Raw genomic sequence first — 8,837 nt, 5'->3', positions numbered from 1 at the left:
AAGGCTGTGGGGTGAGTTTGGGCTGAGTGGGCTGAATTTGGGCTGATGTCAAGCTGAGGAGGGACACAGAAACCATGCTCTCATGTGCATATCTAGGACCAAACCCACTGCCCTGCTATAGGCAGTCATGGGACTGAAGACTAGCCTGCCCAACCCCCCTCAGCTGCCACCAATGCCAACACAGACCCCTGTGGTCCCAGTGTGTTGCTACACCACCACTACTGCCATCACCCACATCTCACCAGCCATACAGGGGCCTGAGAACCTGCCCATACACCTGGCCCACTCTTCCCACTATTAGCTTCTGAGCAAGTCACTTGGAGACCCAAGAATTGGCTTTACAGGGCCCACTAACACTGGTGCCAGTGTAAGCTACTTAAACCTAAAAACATGCACCTTCAGCCCACTGCTGCCACTACCAGGGACTGAAGACTGGTTCAGTTGGTGCCCAAGTCCCAAGCAAAACTTCACCACGGTGTTAACTAATAACCATACCCTGAGCCACTGAGGAAATCACAGATACCACTGACCCTGTGTATTGCTGGAAAGATCATATAAAGTTTACACTACTGCAGTCACCCAGAACCAAAGACAAAGTGTCTAACTCAACCAACAATGTATATACCTCTTCAGGAAAAAAATTCTCTCCTATGAAGGCAATTTCAAAAAATAAGAATATTCCTGAGTGATGCAGGTTGCAAAAGAAAAAAAAATAGGAAGAAGTGACTGCTACACCAAATACACAGATATCAATGGAAGGACACAGGAAACATGAAAAAGCAAGGGAATATGACACCACCAAGGGACCACAATTGTCCAGCAGTAGCTCCCAGTCAAAAAGAACTCCTTGAAATCCAGATGAAGAATTCAAAATATTGATTTTAAAGAATGTTAGGCCGGGCGCGGTGGCTCACGCCTGTAATCCTAGCACTTTGGGAGGCCGAGGCGGGCGGATTGCTCAAGGTCAGGAGTTCGAAACCAGCCTGAGCGAGACCCCGTCTCTACCAAAAATAGAAATAAATTAATTGACCAACTAAAAATATATATACAAAAAATTAGCCGGGCATAGTGGCGCATGCCTGTAGTCCCAGCTACTCGGGAGGCTGAGGCAGTAGGATCACTGAGTCCCGGAGATTGAGGTTGCTGTGAGCCAGGCTGACGCCACGGCACTCACTCTAGCCTGGACAACAAAGTGAGACTCTGTCTCAAAAAAAAAAAAAAAAAAAAAAAAGAATGTCATTGAGACACAAGAGAAATCTGAAAATCAATATAAAGAAATCAGAAAATCAATTCAGGATATGAATGAGAAATTTACCAAGGAGATAGATGTCTTTATAAAAAGCAAACAGAAATTCTGGAACTGAAAACATCATTAAAGGAAATGCAAAATATGTTTTAAAACTCCAATAATAGATGATACCAAGTAGAAGAATGAATCTCCGAACCTGAAGACATGTCTTTTGAAATAATCCAGTCAGACAAAAATAAGGAAAAAAGAATTATAAAGAATGAATAAAGCCCTCTAGCTGCCATCTTGCGATCCCCCCCCCAGTGTGTGCGCCTAAATTCACCTGGTCTTCCCGAGACCCTCTGAGCGCCAACCCTAGTCCCCCGCTTAGCCCCTTTTACGCTCCTCCGACAAAATGAAAGAAACTATCATGAATCAAAAGAAACTCGCCAAACTGCAGGCACAAGTGCTCATTGGTGGAAAAGGAACTGCTCGCAAAAAGAAGGTGGTTCATAGAACAGCTACCACAGATGATAAAAAACTTCAGTTCTCCTTAAAGAAATTAGGAGTAAACAATATCTCTGGTATTGATGAGGTGAATATGTTTACAAACCAAGGAACAGTGATCCACTTTAACAACCCTAAAGTTCAAGCATCTCTGGCAGCAAACACTTTCACCATTATGGGCCATGCTGAGACAAAGCAGCTGACAGAAATGCTACCCAGCATCTTAAACCAGCTTGGTGCAGACAGTCTGACTAGTTTAAGGAGACTGGCTGAAGCTCTGCCCAATCTGTGGATGGAAAAGCACCACTTGCTACTGGAGAGGATGATGATGATGAAGTTCCAGATCTTGTAGAGAATTTTGATGAGGCTTCCAAGAATGAGGCAAACTGAATTGAGTCAACATCCTAAGAAGATAAAACTTGAACAAGTTATTGTGAGCTGCTATTTTATATTATGACTCCTTTTTAAAATTGTTTTGTTTATGGATCTGATAAAATCTAGATCTCTAATATTTTTAAGCCCAAGCCCTCTGGACACAGCAGCTCTTTTCAGTTTTTGCTTATACATAATTCATTCTTTGCAGCTAATTAAGCTGAAGAAGCCTGGGAATAAAGTTTGAAACAAAGGTTAATAAAAAAAATAATAGGCCGGGCGCTGTGGCTCACGCCTGTAATCCTAGCTCTTGGGAGGCCGAGGCGGGCAGATTGCTCAAGGTCAGGAGTTCAAAACCAGCCTGAGCAAGAGCGAGACCCCGTCTCTACTATAAATAGAAAGAAATTAATTGGCCAACTGATATATATATAAAAAAAAAAATTAGCCGGGCATGGTGGCGCATGCCTGTAGTCCCAGCTACCCAGGAGGCTGAGGCAGAAGGATCACTCGAGCCCAGGAGTTTGAGGTTGCTGTGAGCTAGGCTGACGCCACGGCACTCACTCTAGCCTGAGCAACAAAGCGAGACTCTGTCTCAAAAAAAAAAATAAATAAAAAATAAAAAAAAATAATAATGAATAAAGCCTTCAAGACATCTGGGACTACATAAAGTGATCAAACTTATGAATTATCAGTTTTCCCAAGAGGAAAGAGAGAGCAAAAGGTTTAAAAACCCTATTTAAGGAAATAATCTATGAAAACTTCCCAAGTCTAGCAAGAGAGTTAATTAGACATCTAGATACAGGAGGCCTAAAATCCTCAGGCAAATACATTGCAAAAAGGACTTCTTCACAGCATATTATATTCAGAATGTCTAAATCAAAGTGAAAGAAAGAATTTGAAAATTAACTAGAGAAGAGCACCTAGTCACCTATAAAGGAAACTCCATCAGACTAACAGCAGACTTCTTATCAGAAACCTTACAGCACAGAAGAGAATGGTATGGTATTTTCAAACTGCTGAAAGAAAAAAACCATGAGCCAAGACTTTTGTATTCTGCCAGAATAAGCTTCATAAGTGAAGGAGAGATAAAATCTTTTCCAGAGAAGAAAATGCTGATGAAATTTTTCACCACTAAATCAGCCCTACAGGAAATGCTCAAAGGGGTCTTAAACATGCAAACAAAAGGTCAATATTCACCATCCTGAAAACACACAAAAATATCACTTGCAGGTCTTATAAAACAGTCACACAAAAGAGGAAGAGAAAGGAATCAAACATCAACATTACAGAATTTTATCAACCCACAAAAACAAAAAGAGAAAAATAAACAATTTATAAAACAACCAGAAAACAATAAACAATATGACAGGAATAAAGCTTCACATATCAATATAAACCTTGAATGTAAATGAGTTAAATGCTCAACTCAAAAGATACAGATTAGCGGAATGGATTAAAAAAGAAACAAAAACAAAAACCATGATCCAATTATATGTTGCTTACAAGAAAAGACACACATAGACTGAAAATGAAGGGGCAGAAAAAGATATTCCATGCAAACAGAAATCAAAGTGAGCAAGAGTGGCTGTACTTTTAATCGATAAAACACACTTTCAATCAAAAATGTAAAAAAAAATACAAAGAAGGTAATTATATAATGATAAAGGGATCAATTTAGCAAGAGTATACAACAATTCTAAATATATATACATCTAACATTGGAGCCTGCAGATTCACAAAACAATTTTTACTAGACCTAAAGAAAGAGTTAGACACCAATATAACAATAGTGGGGGACTTAGACACCCCACTTACAACATAGACAGATCATTGAGACAGAAAATCAAAAAAGAAACATTGGATTTAAATTACACTTTAGACCAATGAACTTAACAGACACAACATTCTACCCAACAACAGAATATACATTATTTTCACCAACACAAGGAACATTTTCCAAGATAGACTACATGTTAGGTCACAAAACCAGTCTTAACAAATGAAAAAAAATCAAAATCATGTCAAGTAACTTCTCAGACTACAGTGGAATAATGCTAGAAATCAATACAAAGAAGAACTTTAGAAACTAAGCAAATACATGGAAATTAAACAACATGCTTCTAAATAATCACTGGGTCAACAAAAAATTAGGACGGAAATTAAATTTTTAAAAAATGAATGAAAACAAAAACACAATATACCAATACCTGTGGGATACAGAAAAAGCAGTGCTAAGTGGGATGTTTATACCATTAAATGTCTACATCAAAAAAGTAGAAGGCTGGCCAGGTGAGGTGGCTCACGCCTATAAGCCTAGCTCTCTGGGAGGCCGAGGCGGGCGGATTGCTTGAGGTCAGGAGTTCGAAACCAGCCTGAGCAAGAGTGAAACCCCATCTCTACTATAAATAGAAACAAATTAATTGGGCAACTAATGTATATAGAAAAAATTAGCCGGGCATGGTGGCGCATGCCTGTAGTCCCAGCTACTTGGGAGGCTGAGGGAGGAGGATCGCCTGAGCCCAAGAGATTGAGGTTGCTGTGAGCTAGGCTGATGCCACGGCACTCACTCTAGCCTGGGCAACATGGCACTCACCCTAGCCTGGGCAACAAAGCAAGACTCTGTCTCAAAAAAAAAAAAAAAAAAAGTAGAAGGCTCACAAATTAACAACCTAATGTTCTGCCTCAAGGCACTAGAAAAACAAGAACAAAACAAACTCAAAGTTATCAGAAGAAAAAGATAACAAAGATCAGAGCAAAACTAAATGAAATAGAGGGGAAAAAAACAATATGAAGGATCAACAAAACAAAATGTTGGTTCTTCAAAAAGATAAACAAAATGGGTAAACCACTAGCTAGATTAACCAGGAAAAGAAGAGAGAAGATTCAAATAAACAGAATCAGATATGAAAAAGGAGACATTAAAACTAATACCACAGAAATACAAAAGATTATCCAAAGGCTACTATGAATAACTATACACTCACAAACTAGAAACTCTATAGGAAATGGATAAATTCCTGGTAATGTACACCCTCCTGAGTTTGAACCAGGAAGAAATAAAACTTCTGAACAGATCTATGATGAGTAGCAAGATTGAATCAGTAATAAAAAGTGTCCCGGCCAGGCGTGGTGGCTCACGCCTGTAATCCTAGCACTCTGGGAGGCCAAGGCAGGCGGATTGCTTGAGGTCAGGAGTTCAAAACCAGCCTGAGCAAGAGCGAGACCCCATCTCTACTATAAATAGAAACAAATTAATTGGCCAACTAATGTATATAGAAAAAATTAGCTGGGCATGGTGGCGCATGCCTGTAGTCCCAGCTACTTGGGAGGCTGAGGCAGGAGGATTGCTTGAGCCCAGGAGTTTGAGGTTGCTGTGAGCTAGGCTGACACCATGGCACTCACTCTAGCCTGGGCAACAAAGCGAGACTCTGTCTCAAAAAAAAAAAAAAGTGTCCCAACATAAAAAAGCCCAAGACCAAATGCATTCACAGCTGAATACTATCAAATATGCAAAGAAGCACTAATACTAATCCTCCTAAAACTGTTCCAAAAAATGGAGAGGGGGATTCTCCTCAACTTATTCTATAAAGCCAGTATCACCCTGATACAAAACCAGACAAAAACACAATAAAAAAAGAAAACTACAGATCAAAATCCCCGATGAACATAGACACAAAAATCCTCAACAAAATACTAGCAAATCAAATCCAATAGCACATCAAAAAGATAATACACCATGATCAAGTGGATTTTATACTAGGGATGCAACGATGATTCAACATATGCAAATCAATAAATGCAATACATGACATAAACAGAATTAAAGACAAAAAAATGATAATCTCAACAGATGCAGAAAAAGCATTCAATAAAATTCAACCTCTCTTCATGATAAAAATCCTCAACAGACAAGGCATTGAAACAACATGTAAGGTTTTTCGGCAGCGGCGAAAAGAAAAGACAGACACAGAGAGAGAAAGAGTGGGGGCCAAACCACGTGGCTTTATTATACACTCGTGGATGAGGTTCTGGGGCCCCAAGAGAGGGGGGCCCCAGAAGTCGCCGCTGTTTGAAGGGGCTGAGGCCTTTTATATCCTTTGTGCCTGGCTAGGGACTTTTGGTGGGAAGAGCTGGGAATTTTAGGAGGGGCTGGAGGTATTTGTGGAATCCAGGAGCCAAAACATTCTTATCCAGGTGGACATCTGGGTGTGGATCCTCTCAGCGGGGCCTGGCAGTTTTGTCCTTGGCAGGTCTGGTCTCATGAGCCTTTTCTTTTTGATCTAGGCAAGGGAGGTCAGGAGCCACCAGCCTTACACAACATACCTCAAAATAATAAAGGCCACATATGAAAGACCTACAGCCAACATCATACTTAATGGGAAAAAGGTGAAAAGTATTCCCCTAAGGACTGAACAAGAGACAAGGATGCCCATTTTCACCACTCTTACTCAAAGTATTAATAGTACTAGAAGTCCTTGCCAGAGCAATCAGGCAAGAGAAAAAAGTAAAAGGCATCCAAAGAAGTTGGAAAAGAAGAAGTCAAATTGTTCCCATTCACTGATGATATGATCTTACATCTAGGAAAAAAAAAAAAAAGAGTAAAGACTCCACCAAAAAGATTTTAGATCTAATAAATGAGGCCGGGCACAGTGGCTCACACTGGTAATCCTAGCACTCTGAGAGGCCACGGTGGCAGGATTATTTGAGCTCAGGAGTTTGAGACCAGTCTGAGCAAGAATGAGACCCTGTCTTTACTAAAAATAGAAAGAAATTAGCTGGACAACTAAAAATACATATAGAAAAAATTAGCTGGGCATGGTGGTGCATGCCTGTAATCCCAGCTACTCGCAGAAGGATTGCTTAAACCCAGCTGTTGAGGTTGATGTGAGCTAGGCTGACGCCATAGCACTTTAGCCCAGGCAACAGAGTGAGACTGTCTAAAAAAAAAAAAAAATAGATTTGATAAATGAATTCAGTAAAGTTTCAGGATACAAAATCAATGTACTGAAACCAATAGCATTCCTATACGCCAATAACAATCTAGCTGAGAACCAAATCAAAAGGGCAATCCCCTTTACAACAGCTACCAAAAAAATGGAACATCTGGGAATGTATTTAACTAAGGAGGTGAAAGATCTCTACAAGGAAAACTATAAAACATAGATGAAAGAAATTGTAGATGACACAAAGGGAAAAATATCCCATGTTCATGAATTAGAAGAATTAATATAATTAAAATGACCAAACTGTCTAAAGCAATTTCCAGGTTCAATCAATTCCTATCAAAATACCAACGTCACTTTTCACAGAATTAGAAAAAAATTCTAAAGTCCATATGGAAGCAAAAAGGAGTTGGAATAGCCAAAGCAATCTTGAACAACAATAACAACAAAACAAAAAACGAAAAACTGAAGGCATCAGATTGCCTGACTTCAAATTATACTACAGGGCTATAGTAAGCAAAACACCATGATACTGGCATAAAAATAGACCATAGATCAATGGAACAGAATAAAGAACACAGAAACAAAGCCACATATTTACAGCCAATTGATCTTTGACAAAGTCAACAAAAATATACACTGGAGAAAATATACCTTTTTGAATAAATGGTGCTGGGAAAATTGGATTATCATATGTAGAAGAACGAAACTGAACTCCTATCTCTCACCACACACAAAAATCAACTCAAAATGGATTAAAGACTTGAATGTAAAACTTGAAACTATAGGTGGGCGCAATGGCTCACACCTATAATCCTAGCATTCTGGGGGGGCCGAAGCGGGCAGATCACTCAAGGTCAGGAGTTCAAAACCAGCCTGAGCAAGAGTGAGACCCTGTCTCTACTAAAAATAGAAAGAAATTAATTGGCCAACTAAAAATATGTAGAAAAAATTAGCTGGGCATGGTGGCACATGCCTGTAGTCCCAGCTACTCCAGAAGCTGAGGCAGGAGGATCGCTTGAGCATAGGAGTTTGAGGTTGCTGTGAGTTGGGCTGACACCATGGCATTCTAGCTGGGGCAACAGAGTGAGACTCTGTCTCAAAAAACAACAGCAACAACAACAAAAAAACCCTGAAACTATAAAAATTCTAGAATAAAATCTAGGTAAAACTCTTCTAGACATTAGGCAAAGAATTCATGACTAAGACCTTGAAGTATAGGGAACAAAAACAAAAATAAACAAATGGGACCTAATTAAACTACAAAACTTCTGCACAGCAAAAGAAATGATGAACAGAGTGAACACACAACCTGCAGAACGGAAGAAACTATTTGCAAACTGTACATCTGATAGGGGCTAATATCCAGAATTTACAAGGAACCCAAATAATTAAACAACAACAATAATAAAAATTAACCTCATTAAAAAGAAGGCTGAGGACATGAGCAGACATTTTTCAAAAGAAGACAAATGGCCAATAAAAATATGAAAAAATGTTCAACATCACTAATCATCAGATAAATGCAAATTAAAAGCACAATGAGATGTCATCTTACATCAATCAGAATGGCTTTATTATAATTATTATTACTATTTTTAGAGACAGGGTCTTGCTCTGTCACCCAGGCTGGAGTGCAGTGACCCAATCATAGCTCACTATAACCTTGAACTCCTGGCTTCAAGGGATCCTCCCACCTTGGCCTCCCAAAGTGCGAGGTTTAAGGCATGAGCCACCACCCCACGATGGCAATTATTAAAAAGACAAAAAACAACAGATATTGGCAA

The 8,837-nt window shown here is 39.4% G+C and overlaps 1 pseudogene; it reads left to right on the top strand.

The window, feature by feature from the left end:
- The first annotated feature begins 907 nt into the window (after positions 1-907).
- LOC105873010 (transcription factor BTF3 pseudogene) lies at positions 908-2,469 on the top strand (annotated as a pseudogene).
- The last annotated feature ends 6,368 nt before the right edge of the window (positions 2,470-8,837 follow it).

The sequence above is a fragment of the Microcebus murinus genome, chromosome 2 (genome assembly GCF_040939455.1).
Source record: "Microcebus murinus isolate Inina chromosome 2, M.murinus_Inina_mat1.0, whole genome shotgun sequence".
Taxonomy (NCBI): domain Eukaryota; kingdom Metazoa; phylum Chordata; class Mammalia; order Primates; family Cheirogaleidae; genus Microcebus; species Microcebus murinus.
This window is presented reverse-complemented; position numbering and strand designations above follow the sequence as displayed.